The sequence below is a fragment of the Thamnophis sirtalis genome, unplaced genomic scaffold (assembly GCF_051295495.1).
Source record: "Thamnophis sirtalis isolate CommonGarterSnake01/CBP01778 unplaced genomic scaffold, rThaSir2_p1.2 scaffold_1, whole genome shotgun sequence".
Taxonomy (NCBI): Eukaryota; Metazoa; Chordata; class Lepidosauria; order Squamata; family Natricidae; genus Thamnophis; species Thamnophis sirtalis.
This window is the reverse complement of record NW_028261381.1, coordinates 95,986,790-96,005,700: the sequence shown is the minus strand read 5'-3', so window position 1 is coordinate 96,005,700 and position 18,911 is coordinate 95,986,790. Positions and strand designations below refer to the sequence as shown.

Sequence of the window (18,911 nt, the reverse complement as noted above, 5' to 3'; positions counted from 1 at the left end):
CTTCATGAAGTAATAACTACCTTGTGGGTTTTAAAACTTCTAAAGTGTTATCTTTCAGTGCAACTAAGTACTGAAGAAACTCCCTCCCCTCCTTCCTGCTTAGCTACCCTTAGATGAATGCAATTCTAATAATAAAATATTTTCTTTGTAAACTGGGTTTTGGTTTTTATTTCATTCAAAGATGGAAGAGGGCACCCTCACCACCATTGGTATCTTGGTGACTTTTGCAAAAACAGGGGTTTCCTTTCAGGGATTCTAAGTGTCATCTTGTTGAATAAACATTTTGTCATGCATATTAGAGTTTCTTTTGAATGAAGCTTGGAATCAGCCAAAGGTTACAATTTAACAATCATAACAGTTGGCAGAAATGGTAAGACTCCATTCTCATCCATCACATTGAGAATGAAGTGGCAAATTGCCTTCCTACTGGAAAGCTACAAAGGCAATTACTTCAGTGGTTGTCAGTAGAAATGTCACAGGATTTCCCCAGGGGAAAATGTTTTTTGCTTGGTTTTGTTACTTTGAATAACAATTCTTTTATCGATTATCAAAGAATTCCACTTAGCTTTCTCTTCTTCCTTATAATCCCAAATAAAAGATTCATAAAAACAGGGCTTCCAATAAATGTTGTCCACACTTAAAATATCAAAACAAAATGCCATCAGATTGAGTAGAGATATTTCCAGTCCCTTATTGACAATGTTCCTAAGATTTATCTCATTCTTTGATTTTTATTGATCCTGCTAAACAGCATGAATTTAATGTGGGACAAAGTATGAAAAATTGATGATTAATGCCATGAGTTACAAATCTAGTGCTGCCAATTGTGAAGGTGGTGGTGGAAGATAAAACTTATTAATATAAAGTTTTTAAGGATTTTTTGCTGCATTTTAAGAAGTGTTTCTCATCATTTATTACACGGATGAATATTTTTGACCATAACAAGATTTAAAATACATTTTAAAGATAGTTGGAGAGGGATAAATGGAACCAAATACTCGGTAGACTTTTTAAAAATGTGTTTGAAGACTTCATATTTCAGGAAAACACAACAAAGCTCTCATCATAATAGACAACTCCACATCAGTAGAAAGAAAGAAAATTGCCAAAATGCAATTAAATACCCACTGTCCAAAAGATCATTAGAAAGACTGCAATATGCAGAGTTTATCCATATAACTCCTTAAGCAAGAAGGGACGTCTTCAGATGGAAAAGGGGCTGGAGGCAGAGATAAAAAGAAAGAAAAGGAAGAAAACACACAATATACCAATCAGGACCTCATAGATCCCAAGTTATTGTACATATGCTTATTCAGAAGTCAATTTCTTTCTCCTTAGCTAGAATGTGCACTGGTGCTGCCTGGAGTCAACTGGGTTTGTGGTCCAAAACAGACATAAGGCAACAGATGAGGAAATATCAACTTAAATGCATCTGAGGATGTTTAATTGTTATCAATTTCTTAGCAAAGAGGAAGGCATGAACAATCTGCCATCTCATAACTGATGAACTTTCCCCAAAGCATTGAAGATTGGGGGGGGGGGGAGAAATGGGGATCATTTTCTTTGGTGCACTGACGTTGCTGGAATAGCAGTTATTCTCCCATGCAGTTTGACTAAATCAAGCATCTTGTTAGACAAGACTGATGACAAGGCAGAGCTGGATGGACAATGGTGCGGTTTTACCAATACAAAAAGGAAGAATCTGCTGATCAGTTAGGAAAAGAGAGGACATGGCTTCTCTTGTGAGCCATTTTGGGGGTGGGGGGGGAGAGGACTCTTCCTTTGTTCTGTCTCTTTCATCTAGCTGAAAACAATCCTTGCTGATAACATTTAGTTTGTATCTTGAAAAGGGCCAAGAAAGTGATTGACACAACTACTGTGCAGATGGTTCCAATGAATACATGGCATGTAGGCCTTTCTTTCTAGAAGGATAAGAAGGAAAGAAATATTCACAATTGCCTTTGAAAATGCGATGAGCTCTTGCTCTCTAAGCAGTTTTCAAGAGCACATCCTTGACTAGAATGATGAATGGTATCCAGTCCCCGAAGAGTTGTAGATACCAGGGTGGGTGTTTTCAGGTGGTAGCTTTAATTTTCTGGAAAACTTGATAAACTCTGACAAACTTGTGGCAAGAAAGTGTGAGCTTCTGAATTATATAAAACTTTTCAATTAACAAGAAGCACAATATAGTGATAATATTTCCACATGAAAATTTCCTAATATTGCCATTCAGAAGATGGTGTGCTGTGATTCCCTTAATGGTTTGCGTTGTATAAAGAAAAGAAGTATGGGATGGATGGAGGATATTTTTGTCTAGACCCTTTACATAATTCACTAAACAAAGTGGGTAAAAGTTCGATATAAAAACTAATCTGAAAGGGTCCCTGGTTCTTAGTTAGAGCTGCTTTGAGAATCCAAATACAAAAATGTCTTTTAGCAATGAACCTATTTTTATCACAAGTCTAGCCAGATCTTGACTAATAGTAAAAAAGCATAACTGGACCTAAATAGTATTTTTGTAAAACAAAAAAACCTATAACTATGAGCTAAAACTGAGAAATTAAAGAAGAAACTTGGGAGAGAATGGCAGACCATATAGGTATTATTGCTATGAAAACTACATGACTATATTCATCCCAATAGCAATTATACTTATTTTGGGGGGCGGAACACACTGAAGATCAAATCACTACGAAATGACTTTTCCAGTAACTAAACTATATTTTAGTAACTAAACTATATTTTTATTCAAAAACATAACTTCTGACAACTGATTGTATGGAAATGTCAAATATCATGCAGTAACTCTATAAGTTTTAAAGCACCTAAAAGCAATTTAAATTAGAAAACTGGAAATTGTGGTGATCTTTTTTTCAAATCTATTCATTCTGACAACAGGAATGAAGAAAGGAGGTTTGTTCTCCTTTTCCCTCTTTCCCTTTGACATCAAGGGTAGGAAAGTGACTATATCAGCTCAAGTCCCATGTACATAGTTTGAGAAAAAGATTGTTTAAGGTTCTTCTGGATTCAAGATAACTCTTGGCACTTCTAGAATACCTTTTTAGGCTACTGCTATCAGAGAAAATATTAATGGTCAAAACATGTGGGGTCCTAGGTGCTCTCTTGGTTCACATCACTGCTAGCACTGATGATGTTAGGTAATGCAACACCTGCATGAAAACAATCGTGCTCGGAGAGCACCAAGGACCTCTCATTTCAACTCTGAGCTACAAACATTCTCTTCGATGGGCCAAATGTGCTTTGCAATGCCACCCATGAGCATTTATCCAATGATCCCTCAGTTGGTTTTCAATAGCAGTTTGGATTACCAAAGTTAAATTTGATTAAATGGCTAATTAAACAAGATATTTACAACCTTCAATCAGTGATTAGCACTGATTCATTATTTCATTATTAAATAGACCTAATTCAGTAACTGCAGAATGTAATTGTAATGATGCAATTAATATTGGATTTATTGTCATAATCTATCTCTGTCCTTACAACAATAAAATACTATGGAAAAATAATCTCTTTCTTTTGCCTGTTCTTTTCAGTTAATGTCCTACTTAAAAAGTGGAAGTCATTTAAGACGTAATCACATTCCTTGGAGTGATTTCTTTCCAGTAGTCACACAAATCCAGCTCTCTAGCTTCTGACATAGTTTAGCAGGAGGTTTCTGTAGCAGGTTTGTGATTTAATGGACAACAGCTGTAGCAGAAAGGATTTTGACTCTCCTTCTAGTGGCATGCACTCAGGGAGATGTTCCAAAGATGTTTTATATCATGTTACATAGCAACAAAATATAGAAAGCCCCGTCCTTCTCTTTTGGGACTTGGGCAGTTGAGAGATAATAATAATTAGAATTTCTAACAAGGAACTAACAACTAAGAAGGAATGGCAACACTAAATGATGAAAATTATATCAATTTTATTGGAAGTGCATTAAGGATATGTTTAGTTAAAGGTATGTAGTGGTTCAGAGCTCAATTCTCCACCTTCCATTCCCACTGAAACAGAGAAAATAGCTAACGGTTAATCTACTACTTCTAAGCAGATTCTCTTTATCAGCGCTTTTGGAACAAATCATATCCTTTGGGAGAGACAGAAATTAAGAACGTTCTACCCACCAGCATGGATTTACACAGATGTATAGCAGAGGTGGTATTCAGCCACTTCTGACAGGTTCTGTTGAACCGGTAATGGAAATTTTGAGTAGTTTGGAGAACCGGCAAATAGGCTGGCCCCCACCCCCACGGCCTCCCAGCTGATCTTTTGTTGACCTGAACAGGAGAATGTAGTTGGGAAGCAGGTTAATGGGGTGGGGAGGGAATGGGGATGTTGCAGTATCCTTCCCTGCCACGCCTACCAAGCCACACCCACAGAACCGATAGTAAAAAAAAATTGAATCCCACCACTGGTGTAGAGTTATCCAACTTTTTTCTTTTTGAAGAAGCAGTTTCTTTCCCTGGTAGAAACATCCCTGCTGAGTTGGACAAGAGAATGGCCAGCTGGACCCCAAAGTGTTTCCCAGAGAACATTCTCTGTCCTTCAAATCATCCTGGGCAGGATAGAGCCAGTACGACCACAAGATGGCTCATCTCTTTGCTGTTCTAGGTTTTGATCCCATGGTTCAGTTGATTACCTCATTTGTAGACTCAACTAGGCAGAGTAATAAATCTTGGCTTCCTAAAGAAATATTCTCAAGTATACTAGATCAAGGAGCAGTATTTCAGTCTGTTACTCAAGGGCAGGAAATCCTGGACGTAACATAGTTTAGGCAATATAAAGCTATATTATATTCCTAAAAGTAACATTCAAATCCAAGTACCTATGTAAGTTAATGAAAGTAGGGTGTGAGAAAGGCTGCTGTCCATCCAATGTTCAGTAAGGCTTGTACTCTGGATAACTGAAATCTTTTAACTCCATTATAAACCTCCAACTTTCCATTATAATAAGGAAATATTTTTTGCAGCTATTTCTATAATACGGTTCCAATTCTGGTTAAAACACAGAGCAGAGTAGTTAGTATGGAGACACAAGATGGCGCTCCTGTGGTAAAAAAAAAATCACAATGCTTTATTCAGTTTTCAAGTTTCTTATGATTTGAAGGGCTGAATGTAGTTGCACAGAGAACAAGAGTTATATGATTCAGTTTCATAATCAGGATTGTCTTAGTGTGCTGGTTCTGGATTGTGTATTTATGATAATGTGGCAAAGAAAGAAAGTCTTTGATGTGCACACTGCATTAAAGACATGACATAACCATTTTGTTCAGAAATGAAACATAGGATTACGTCAAATTTCCACAAGTGAATGCACACAGATTTAGCCTTATAAAACCTTTTGCTTTTTGAAGAACCAGTTTCTTTCTCTAGTACTAATTTCCATAAGATAATGGCCAGCCTGAACCTATGACTTGTGAACAGATGCATCTATAAAGCCAGAAGGAAGAGGGGATCCTAAATTCTGGTCGCTGGAAAAGAATAGTGAGTCCCAAAGAGAAATGTCTGCAAATTAAGGAGGCAATCTCAGGACCAATTGTACATAACTGAATACGTGAATAACTCAATAAAACCACGTGCAATTGGTTATGCTTGAATAAATCCAGCCTACTCGTAGGCAGAATGAGATGATTGCCCAGGAAGCAACTTCGAGATTTTCTTCATTGTCATGCAAAGGAGTAAGTTTGTTGTTATTATTTTTTTATGGTTAGTATGGAGAGAAAGCACTTGTGAAATGTCAGAATTCATTTGAGTGGTTTTGGATGCTATTTGTCTTGATTGAGGGGATGGAAGTCATTGTTGCTTTGCCTCAGGCTACAAAATCTTGGATTGCCTGGATCCTTAGGGGTAAAAGAAGAATAAGTAGCTTGGATGTAGTAATGACCTAAAGCTTAAATGATTTGGGATATTATAGGAAGTGTCATTAAAATATATGACTTGATATGACCAATTGTAATTTAGAAGGCTAGTAGACGAAGTCAAATATCCTGTAGAACATTAGAGGAAATTTAAAATACATTTAAGGTCACACAGTTTTGTCCATTGACTTCTGATATTAGGATTCAGTATATTGTTTGGGATTATATGAAACATGTACATATATATTTAGTTTGAAAGAGCATATAATAGCAGTTATGTTTGAAACCTGTATAAATAATCCAGCCTTTTATTTCTTTGTTTTAAAAATTAAACACAAATGTAAGAATTCTGCAATCTAAGAGTTCATGTGAGCCAGTATTCTGTTTCCAAAGCAACCAAGAAGCCAGCTTGCTAGAAGTCCCTCAATATTAGACTTTCCTTTATGTTCCTCAGTAACTACACATTGCTAGTAGCTTTTAATAACTTCCCTGAATTTCTGTAATCTCCTTTCAGTGATGGCTTTGACCCATCATTACAGAAATGAATTTCATTATTTTTAGCTGAAGAAAATACAAGCTATTGTGTTTATTTTTTTAAAAAAAAGATCTCTGCAATAAGTTCAGAATGGAATGTTTGTTTCATTTGCAATTATTCATAAAGACTCATAGAACATAGAATAATAGAATTGGAAGGTACCTTGGAGGTCTTCTAGTCCAACCCCCTGCTCAAATAGGAGACCTTATAGCATTTCAGACGAATGGTGGTCCAGTTTCTTTTTGAAAGCTTCCATTGATGGAGCATCCACTATTTCGGAAGGCAAGCTATTCTATTGGTTGATTGGTTTCACTGTTAGGATTTTTTTCCTTAGATCTCAAGAGTTCCAGAGATTCAAGTGTTCTTATATTTGTGCCAAAATTTTATAATCTAAAGATCACTTCCTCTGATTTCCTAAACTTCCTCCAAATAAAAAGAAGCTGAATCTTACGTTATTTTCAAGTGGTCTGCTTATACTCTTGGTGTACCTACATGCATTTTGGTTTCTGGATGAAAGAATGATATTATTCCTCTACTCCTGAAGACCAAGAATGATGGCTACATCTGATTTTATTTCAAGAAACGATTCTTTAATTGATTTAGAATAAAATGAGTCAGAGATGATGAGCCCAATCTTCAAATTATTTCATTTATCTAAACAGCCAAAACTGTACTTTAAATGGAGTGTTATTCATTGCAATGCCATTTTTTGCAGTACAAATTACTTACCTTGCATATTCCTCAAAGTAATATGTAAGAAGAGAATATTGTTTCCATTTTAATATGGTGCTGCGGATCCACTAATTAAGCCCACAATAACTTCTCAGTGCTGCCTAGTGAATGTGGTATAATGTTGCTATTTAAGCCCAATTCTTCCAAGTCCACCTTTTTTTTCGGATGTATTGCTTCACCTATGCAAGAGCAATGAATAGCAAAACTTCAATGGATTTGTTTCAGTGATTGTACAATGAGCTTCTATTGATGCTGTTCATTTAATAAACTTTTCAGAACTTTGAATAAACAAGAGATATGCCCACATCAAAGAGAACACAACCCTGGTCTCTTAAAAGCAATTGACAAAGCAGGATGCTAGGCATTTGAAAATTGCATCACTTGTCTTTACTTGTAGAGATAAAGCCTTAACCCTGAAATGAAAATGGAAGACTTATATTGAACGTCCACCTGATAAAACGATTTGCAGGACAAAATAAATTAAGGTATTTATTTGAAAGTATATTTAGTTATTTTGTTATTATAACTTTTATACTGTTTTTCAATTTCTAGAATAGGCTACCCAAATAACAAAATGTCAGTACTATCAAAGAATGCCTTTATCAAACTAAAAAAAATGATTGGGCATCAGCTGGAAGAGTAACAGAGTTAATAGTCTGAAGGTCATCTAGTCCAGTGATCCCCAACCCCCGGTCCGCGGACCGGTGCCGGGCCGTGGAGTACCTGGCACCGGGCCGCGCAGCGGCCAGGGGCCATGATCGCTGCAGCGGCCGGGGGCCATGATCGCTGCAGCGGCCGGGGGCCATGATCGCTGCAGCGGCCAGGGGCCATAGTTTCTTTCTGTATGCAAATTAGGGCTAACTGGCACAAGGGGTGTTACTGGACCGCTGGTGGCACTCTGACGTCACCAGCGGCCCACCGCCCCCCTGTGTCCAGCACCGCCCTTCTCATTCCTTTTCAGCGCTTCAGCACTGGCCGATTCCTGAAAAAAACCTAAGAGCGCCTGCGCAGCTACGTAGGGCTAGGGTAGACAGCGCTAGTAGCGTAGCCTTGCGTAGGCGCAGTTTGTGCTACGCTATCTACGCTAGCCATAATGAACTGCGCCTGCGCAAGGCTACGCTACTAGCGCTGGTCATCGACGCGCTCAGCGGGCCACGATAAAATTATCAAAGGCTGACTGGTCCGCGGCGATAAAAAGGTTGGGGACCACTGATCTAGTCCAATCCTCTGGTAACACAGGAAACCTCTCCTGTTTTTGACAAATGGCTGTCCAGTCTCTTCTTGAAAGCCTCCAGTGATGGGGCACCCACAGCTTCTGATGACAATTTGTTCCACTGGTCAATTTTTCTCACTGTTAGGAATCTTCTTCTTAGTTCTAGATCAGGGGTGTCAAACTCCCGAGCTGCATGCATCATGCTCTGGCCATGCCCCCCCCCCCCCGGTTTAGCAAAGAGGACAAAAGTCACGATATGTCACATGATGCTGTGACACAGTAGGTTTGACACCCCTGTTCTAGATTGCTTCTTTCCTTGATTAATTTCCAACCATTGTTTCTTGTCTGCCTTCAGGTGCTTTGGTGAATAAATTGGCCCCCTCTTCTTTGTGTCAGCCCTTCAAGTATTCAAAGACTGTTATCATGTCACTCCTGGTCCTTCTTTTCACTAGACTAGATATACCCAGTTCCTGCAATCGTTCTTCATATGTTGTGGCTTTTAGGCCCCTAATCATCTTCTCTGAACTCTTTCCAAAATCTCAGCATCTTTTTTGTATCGGGCTGACTAAAACAGGATGCAGTACCCTAAATATGGTCTTACTAGGGAGTTTCAACTAGTCTATTTGGTTTTCTCCAATAATATCATTTCCTGTCAACTGAACATTGATATCCTCCTCAAAATTATATTTCTGTGATATCTCAGTAACCGAATGGCTTGAAACTGGGTGCCTATTCTATCCACTGCACTTAATACTACCTTAATTCATGCCAGAATCGCAGGAATAAAATGCCTGGGGAATCTTCTAGTTATCTTATAATAGTTCAGTTTATAAGGGAATTTAAAGCTGCTATTTTCAGTGGGCAAGCATTTGTAGGCATTTTAAGGACTGCAGCTTTTAAACAAGAAATCTAAACAGACTTTCGCACTGTGAGCAAAAGCCAGGGATGAGAATTATTCCGAGAGCTTTAAATTACACCAAGTTGTGACAGGCTACATCTAAGTTACATGATTCAAAATACTTTTTCTATTCTGCCTTTTGTTTGGACTCTTTGATTTATTAACATAGGCTTCTTTTTGATCTGGCCATCGCTTGTCAGTCACTGATGTCCCACCCATGGAAGTTTGATTTCTTTTTCATCTCATGAGATTGGCAGAGGACTCTTTAAAAGATAGAGGGAAGGGTTGGGGCTGTCATATAAAACCGGCATTGCTCAGCTTTCAATATCTCATTGAGCCTCTCACAGCTTTGATATTTTAAGTAGGTATCAAAATAAAGGGGCAACAAGTGACTGGAAAGGTAATGCAGCATATTAGGCCTGCTAATGGCTCAGAATGTCCGAGGCAAACCTGTTGAAAGCAGGAGCCCTTCCCATGAGTGCTATTTAATTTCGGTGTAAGGATTCCACCGGTGAGTTGAACCTCTTGGTGTCTCTCCTCTTGGTTTAGCTTCTTTTGTTCTTGCTCAGTAAGTAAAATTTCATTTATAACTTCAGTCACAGGCTGATTTTTTTTTCTTTTTTCATTTGCATCACTAGAGGGTACTATGTATGCATATCGCCTCCCCGTACCTCAGTGCTGTGCTCCCTCCTCTGCCTTCGTAAGGTGCAAGTGAAATTAAGATAAGGAAGAATGACATATTGTATTGCACAGCTTCTGTGTCCTGATTGTAAGGCCACTCTTCATCTGTTGTCTCTTTAGTAATGATATACTAAGCAGGGAAAATCATTTAAAAAGCTAACTTCCTCACTGTAACTTGAAACATATTCCACAGCCTGGGCTTCCTATGCAGAACAGGCAAAATCAGGCAATTGCTAGCTTCTACATTCAGCTAAGGGGCCAATTCACCACGATTATACATTTTCCACTTTATATACAGTAACAAAAAATCTCAAAGAAAAAAAGAGAAGCTTCTTAGCTTGAATGCAGGGCTTCAAGTGCATCAACACTCACCTACTGAAGATATTTTTTTGAAAAGCTCTTCAAGTCCCTGCATTCAATGCTGACCATGTTTCTCAACAATTTACCTGTATCATTCAGAATCTTAAACATACAATGGTGTCCATCTCTTAATAAAATGATGTCCACCATCGCTGATTACATTTTCCCCCTCCAGGGTGATATGGGGCATTTGGAGGGGATAAGAGGAGGTAAAAGTCCCATTTGTTGGTTTGGGGAAGATATAGCACTACTTGGGTAATGCTGGATGTTACTCAGATTTAGGTGCAAACAGCAATTGCTTTTTAAAAAAATCAATTTCTCTTTAGTCAATCATAAACCGAATGATTAAGGCATCTGCTAAATTATTGTAAAAATGCAATAACACAGAAAAAATTAAAATCCAAAATGCACTCCTAGTGTGGCTCACTTAGAATCATAGGGCTGGAGGTCTTCTACTCCAAAACTCTGCTGAAGCAGGAGCCCCTACACAATCCCAAACAAATAATTGTCCTCTCTAATTTTCAAACCCTCCAGTGATGGAGCACCCACATCTCCAAGTGGCAAGTTATTCCACGAATTAATTATTCTCACTATCAAAAAAATTCTCCTTAGGTAAAGGTTCACCTCACATATGTGTGCTAGTCGTTCCTGACTCTAGGGGGCGGTGCTCATCTCTGTTTCAAAGCCAAAGAGCCCAAGCTGTCTGAAGATGTCTCTGTGACCAGCATGACAAAGTGCTGAAGGCACAGAGAACTGTTACCTTCTCACCAAAGGTGGTCCCTATTTTTCTACTTGCATTTTTACATGCTTTTGAACTTCTAGGTTGGCAGAAGCTGGGACAAGTAACAGGAGCTCACTCTGTTATGCGGTGCTAGGGATTCGAACCGCCGAACTGCCAACCTTTCTGATTGACAAGCTCAGCATCTTAGCCACTGAGCCACCACATCCCTTCTCTCGTTACTTAGTAGGAGTAATTATTTTTGACTGTCCTCTGTTCACATGGGTGAAAATAGGATATCTGGTTTACTGTGGTGTGGGGAGAGTTTAGGTAGGTGGATAGTGGAGCATTCATGTAGGTTTTCACTGGGGGTGCTGAATGCTAGGCAGAAAAACCCCAGCAGTTAAGACCTGCCAACTTGTTCAGTATGCTGTGGTACTTTGATTCAAGCAAGGGAGGCCGGGTTGGGGACATTGTATTGGAGGGAAGGTAACGTCCTGGTGGTAATAGAAAAAGAAAGAGGAGGCCAGTTCTTGTGTTTTGTACCAATGTACATTCCAGCACACTGTGCTGTATGTACCTCAGTCTTCAAAGCTCCAGAGCTCCTCTTTTCTGGCTTCTGAATGCATGGTAGCTGCTAACAAAGCTTTTCTTACCCATGATTTAATTGCGGCTAAGAAGGCTAATTTTTTTAAATGCTGATACCTTGTTGGAATGGGGGGGGGGTGGGGTTACCCCTTTCAGAAATGTGGTCATCAGAGTTCAGTGTGTGTGGCATTAGCCATGGATCCAGTGTAGGGGTGGTGGTGTGGTCAATTATCATCTGAGATACTTCTGGTGATGCTGCTTTGCAAGTCTGTAAAGCAAAGCGAAGATAAAATAAGATCATAAGCACGGTCATACCTCTCCACTTATCAACCAAATTGCTATTTGTAGATTTAGATTTGTAGATTTATTGAACATTTATAGGCCGCCCTTTTCCCTGGGGGGACTCAGGGCGGCTTACAACAATGGGGGAAGGGAGTGCAAGACAAGACATAAAAGAAAAACGTGAGTAAAAAAAATTAACCATAAAACACAACATTCACTCAACATTCGGGCGGGGTGAGAGTAAATCCTATCCCCAGGCCTGACAGGATAGCCAGATCTTGAGGGCTGTGCGGAAGGCCTGGACGGTGGTGAGGGTACGGATCTCCACGGGGAGGTTGTTCCATAGCGTCGGAGCTGCAACTGAGAAGGCTCTCCTCCGCGTAGTCGCCAGCCGGCACTGACTGGCGGATGGAATTCGGAGGAGGCCTACCCTGTGCGATCTGATGGGATGCAGGGAGGTAATTGGCAGAAGGCGGTCTCTCAGATAGCCAGATCCACTACCATGGAGCGCTTTATAGGACCTTGAAGTGCACCCAACGATCAACAGGTAGCCAGCGCAGCTCACGGAGGATCGGTGTTATGTGGGCGAACCGTGGTGCGCCCATGATCACTCACGCGGCCGCGTTCTGGACTAGCTGAAGTCGCCGGATGCTCTTCAAGGGCAGCCCCATGTAGAGCACATTGCAGTATTCCAGCCTAGAGATCACAAGGGCTCGAGTGACTGTTGTGAGGGCCTCCCGGTTCAGGTAGGGCCGCAACTGGCGCACCAGGCGAACCTGGGCAAATGCCCCCCTGGTCACAGCTGACAAATGATGGTCAAAACTCAGCTGTGGGTCCAGGAGGACTCCCAAGTTGCGGACCCTGTCTGAGGGGTATAAATTTTGCCCCCCCAGCCTGATTGATGGAACGTTAGCCGAATTTTTGGGAGGAAAACACAACAGCCACTCGGTCTTTTCCGGGTTGAGCACCAGTTTGTTAGCTCTCATCCAGTCTTTAACAGCTTCAAGGCCCCGGTTCATCACGTCCACTGCTTCATTGAGTTGGCACGGGGCGGACACATACAGCTGTGTATCGTCCGCATATTGGTGGTACTTAATCCCGTGCCTCCGAATGATCTCGCCCAGCGGTTTCATGTATATGTTGAATAGCAGGGGGGATAAGACCGAGCCCTGCGGCACCCCATAGGTTAGGGGCCTCGGGGACGATCTCTCCCTCCCCACCAACACCGACTGCGACCTGTCCGAGAGGTAGGAGGAGAACCACTGTAGAACAGTGCCGCCCACCCCCACCTCCCGCAGTCGTCGCAGAAGGATACCATGGTCGATGGTATCAAAAGCCGCTGAGAGGTCAAGGGGAACCAGGATGGACGCATGGCCTCCATCTCTGGCTCTCCAGAGATCATCGGTCAATGCGACCAAAGCGGTTTCTGTGCTGTAACCGGGCCTGAAGCCAGACTGGAAGGGGTCAAGATAGTTAGCTTCCTCCAAGGTACGCTGAAGCTGCAAGGCCACCACCTTCTCGACAACCTTCCCCACAAAGGGGAGGTTGGAGACTGGATGGTAGTTATTAAGAACTGCTGGATCCAAGGACGGTTTCTTCAGGAGGGGCCTCACCACCGCCGCCTTAAGCACGGTGGGGAGGTGCCCCTCCCGAAGAGAGGCGGTAACAACTGCCTGGATCCAGCCTCGTGTCACCTCTCTGCTGTTGGCAACCAGCCAAGAGGGACACGGGTCCAGTATACAGGTGGAGGCGCTCACAGCTCGCATAGCCTTGTCCACATCCCCGGAGGCAACATCCTGAAACTCAACCCAGAGATGGTCTGCCAAGTCATTCCCTTGTGTCTCGGCTGGATCTGCAAGAGTGGAGTCCAGTTCCGATCGAAACCGAGCAACTTTGTCCACCAAGAACTGAGCATACTCCTCAGCCTTACCCTGCAGGGGGTTCCCCGTCTCCCTCCTATTTAGGAGGGAGCGGGTTATCCTAAACAGGGCGGCTGGGCGGGACTCGGCGGACGCTACCAAGGAGGCAATGTGTGATCTTTTGGCAGTTCTCAATGCCCAAATATACTCCTTGGTGCAAGCTGTCAACAGTGCTCGGTTCGACACGGACCTATCGGACCTCCACAGGTGCTCTAGGCGTCTCCTCCGGCGCTTTATCTCGCGGAGCTCCTCGGTGAACCAAGGAGGCCTCCGCGAGCCGCTGACCCGGAGGGGCCGGAGGGGCCGTAGTGGCGCAATCCGGTCCAGAGACCCTGATGCTGCCGAGTGCCAGGCCGCAGCAAGAGTCTCCGCCGAACTGTGGGCGAGAGCATCTGGAATAACCCCAAGCTCCGTCTGGAACCTAACAGGGTCCATCAGTCACCTGGGGCGGAACCACCTGGTCGGTTCCTCCTCCCCACGGTGGGGGTTTGGCCTCCGGAAGTCTAGCCTCAGTAGGTAGTGGTCTGACCACGACAGGGGAATGATCTCATTTCCCCTCAGACCAAGATCATAACTCCACTCTATTCCCAATTGAGGTCACTATTTTGAATCAAGAAAGTTCACAAAAACACTTTAGTAGGTTAAATGCTTTCTGTAACATCTTCCTACACCAGTCCTAATTGAAAAAACATAGAAGAAAGTGTATGCAATTGTACTGGGGAGGACTGTTTATTGTGTAACGCCACTCAGATTTGCTTTTGAGTTAGATTCTGGATATTGAATTCTTATGGAAGTGACTGAGGCATGGACTTGGTTGGTTATCTGGAAAAGGGTTGAACCTATTAGTCCTGATGAAATGGGCAGAATATTTGGGGTTTTGAATCTGATCACCCACCGTTTATACACATGTCCCTCTTGGCTTGCCACAAGTCCTCTGTATGCTTTTTTGGGGAAGAAGATGGTTTCATTGGCTTTGAAAGAGATGCATTCTGAAATCTGCCCAAGAAGCCATCACTAGATGGATGAGAAGATTGTTGGCTTGCAACCAATGGTGGGATTGAATTTTTTTTACTACTGGTTCTGTGAGCGTGGCTTGGTGGGCACGGCATGGCTTGGTGGGTGTGGCCTGGTGAGCATGACAGGAGCAATACTGCAAAATCCCCATTCCCTCCCCACCCCACTAACCTGATTTCCAGCTCTGTTCTCATGTGCAGGGCAAACAAAAGAAGACCCAGCTGATCAGCTGGGACGCGGGAGGCAGAGAATAGATATGGGTGGGGCCAGTCAGAGGTGGCAGTTCTCCAAACTGCTCAAAATTTCCGCTACTGGTTCTTCAGAACTGGTCAGAACTGGCTGAATACCATCTCTGCTTGCAACTGTACAGAGAATAGGAGGAAACAGAACATCTGTTATCCTTTTTGGACTGGATTATAGTACTGGAATTGGTTACTCTTGTCAATGATTGTAATGGCACAGGAGGTTTTGGGCTCACCACTGCACTTCATTGAAACATTTTTTTTCTCACTATAATCCTTCTCATATAGGATTATTATAATATGCTGTTTCCATGGTGGCTCTTATATAATAGTTTTTAAAGATAATCTGGAAATCTGCTGATGCTAGTATTAGTTTCCCTTATTGGTAAAAATGATATATATATTTCAAAGGGAAACAGAATCATCTCATTGATAATTTTAAGAGATTTTTTAAATATTCCTTATGGTTACCAAGAGAAGTAAATGCCAACTATGAGCTTACAGAAATAATTTATTGGTAGTTATCTTCATTTCCATTTCCCATCTGTAAAAGAATATTATCACAAGAGGTTGGTAAATTTATAAACAAGTACCGTGACATGAACGTTGCTTTTTACCAAAGTCAAATCATGTACTGTCTAATTATGTCTAAGGAGTAATGGCAGTAGAGTAATATCAAAAGGATGGATAGTGATCATCATAATTAATAACTGCTAGTAAACATGTTCTTAATTCTCTAGGAAATTTACTTGTTGAATAAGAGCAAAATTAATTAGCTGTCAGTTTGCAGAAGAACAGTTTGCAAACAAAACATTATTGCTATCTCTCTTGCTCACCATTTGGTAATTCACTTTTTTTTAATAATCTATTATAGTGTACACATTTATTTATTATCATGTATATTAACTGTATCACACTAGTAAAACATTTATGGGAATTTATTCTAATTGTGCAAATCATTAACATGTTCAGTTTTATAGAAATTCAATGGGAAAGATTCAAATGCTCTTATAAGAAATACAAAACAATTCCCAAAATGTTTATTGTGTTCTTGAGCTATTATACAAATTAAGAAGATGGAGATAACTACAGCAACATTAAACAACCCTAAGAAAACATTAAATGTCCCAAACAATATCTTAATAATCATGCAAAATGTAATTTGGATTTGAGAATGCTGATATTATAATCTAGTTAAATGCCAGTATGATTTAACTTTGGACCAAGTGTGGAAAGTTACACTATTGATAAAGACCAGATGCTTATATATTATTTTATGGTGTATTAGTTCATGATAGTCCAGAGTAGACCCTATTGAGACATATTCACATAATACTATTGAATTATCTAAGATCTTTTTTCCCTTTTTCTTAATTCTGAATGTGATCATACAAATAGGTTTAAAAATCATATTCTTTTCTGCTTTAAACTTTATAAAACTATATGAAAAGAGAGGAAAAACAACAGTTAGTTTTTCTCCATTAGTTGCCTCAGTGGCTAAATCAAGATTAATTCTTTGCTATATTTGCCTCTGGTTTGTGAGAGAATTCTGCAGTCTTCACAAATCAATTATCTTCAAAGCTCCAAAATGAAAAGGAATGAACAGGGCAGTCTCAAGAGCATCCTCTGCGTTCTGGAGTTAACATTAGTTAAGTACTTTAAATGATCACTAATTAGAGCCTTCAGCAGGCACTTTAAGGACCACCCGTCTAAAACATCTGATTGTGAAAATAACTTATTGGGTGAAATAGCCCAAATTAACTCTTTGATATGGAGTACTCAAATCCACATTTTTCTTTCTGCCTATGAGAATCTCTACAGCCATGAGGCCTTTTAAAAAATCATTAATTACGGTTGTATTCTTTTGTGATATCCAAGGCAAGCGGGACTCTTAAAACAACCAATTATTCAATAGCATTTGTATTTAGAGTTCAGAAAAAAATGCATGTATAGTATTTGTTCTGTCAGGATACATTTGTGTAAACATAGGATAATTCACACAACTCCTTTTTCTGTATTGTTTTTCCAGTTGATCCTTGGCCACAGATGCATAACGGTATTACTGGTTGTTTATTTTCAGTGGAAGATTCAAGTTTACTCTCCACAGTACACAGTACACATCTATTCTGTTCCCTGTAGCTACCTGTGATTATGAAAGTTGGACTTTTAAAAAGCAAGACAGGAAGAAAATTGACTTGTGTGAGCTGTAGTGTTGGAGAAGACTCCTGCATATTCCTTGGACATATGACTAACTAGCAAGTACTGGAGGGAGCATAACGCCAGACATGTCACTGGAAGGCAAAATCATGAAACTGTATCTTATTTATTTTGGCCATGTCATGCAGGGAATTCACTAGAAAAAAGCAATTATGTTTAGAAGTGGTAAAAGGAAACGAGGCTGCGAAAGAATATGGTGGCTGGACACCATCAAAGCTGATACCAGCCAGAGCATAAAACAACTTAAAGAAGCAGTGCAAGATCTGAAGATGTGGAGAGACCTGGCCCATAGAATCGCCAAGAGTCGCACATGACTGAATGGATGTCATCATTATCATCATCATCATCGTACACATCATGCTCTGGGTCAAAAATCATGAAGGTTTAAGCCTCTGGAGAAGAGAGGAATGGATAAAAGCATAAAACAGAGATGTTCATTGCTAAAAGTAATATGAAGCAGAGCAAGAAAAGCAAGTTAAAAAGAGGTTCCACTGAACCATACATTGACCATAACTTTGTACTTTGAAAGTTGTATATCTACTGATATCATCAAAAGAATGTATTTATTTGTCAAATTTATTTGTCGACTATCTCGACGTGGGGCTACTGTAGGCAGTTTACAATAATGGAAATGAAAAAAAAATTCAAGGAATGTAAACAAACAAAAGTAAAATAATAGAACAATAAAATAAACAATGACAAAGTAACACAATGAGAATAAATATGTCAAAGGCTGGGGAAATCAGGAGATTCAGGCAGTTTAAATAAATGTAAAGATTTATTGCAACCTGAAGCTCTCTGCAAGAATCTGAACTACTAACAGTCAAGGGAAATTAATGAGAGTTAAGAAAGGAATTCAAGGTGGTCTGGATTTAGATCTCTTGTGAGTGTGCAGGAACTCATGACAGGGAATATTGTTATAATACTCAGGTATTTGGATGCCAAAAACCGAACCCTAGATGAAATCTATTTGAATATTAACTAGTAATACTCAGAAGTAGCCAAACAAACAACATCCATACTAATTTGCATCACATAAAAGGTATTTAAAGATGACTGTTCTGACAGACGAGCACAATTCAAAGCATACTGACAATGTCTCCTCAAATAGTGATGAAATGTTTGCAACCAAATTGCTAAGCTTATAGCTCAGACCACCAGCCTGAATCCTATACTGTTTCTTATATACAGGTGGTCTTTGACTTACAACCATTCATTTATGTGACCTATCAAAGTTACAACAGCACTGAAAAGAGTCACTATAGCATCCCCAAGGTAATATGATCAAAATTCAGACACTTGTCAATTGGCATGCATTTATAATGGTTGCAGTGGCCTCGGGTCATGTGATCATCTTTTGGAACTTTCTGTCAAGCAAAATCAATGGGGAAGCCAGATTCATTAACAACCTTGTTGCTATCTTAACAACTGCAGGGATGCACTTAACAAATGTGGCAAGAAAGGTCGTAAAAAGGGGCAAAATTCACTTAACAACTGCCTTGCTTAACAATGGAAATTTTGGGCTCGATTGTGGTTGTACGTTGAGTCCTACCTGTATGCAAAACAGGTCATCTAATGCACACATATATGTAGAAAAAGGTGCTTACTTTCTCCAAGGACTTTATTTCAATGCACAGTGATGGTTTATG

General features: G+C 40.4%; 1 long non-coding RNA gene across 1 annotated transcript in view; it reads left to right on the top strand.

The window, feature by feature from the left end:
* The window catches only part of LOC148049625 (uncharacterized), a 44,353-nt gene extending 26,033 nt beyond the window's left edge, over window positions 1-18,320 (top strand). Inside the window, exon 4 of the long non-coding RNA XR_015697242.1 lies at window positions 17,075-18,320. This is a non-coding gene — a long non-coding RNA (uncharacterized LOC148049625). The remainder of the gene's footprint in view (window positions 1-17,074) is intronic.
* The last annotated feature ends 591 nt before the right edge of the window (window positions 18,321-18,911 follow it).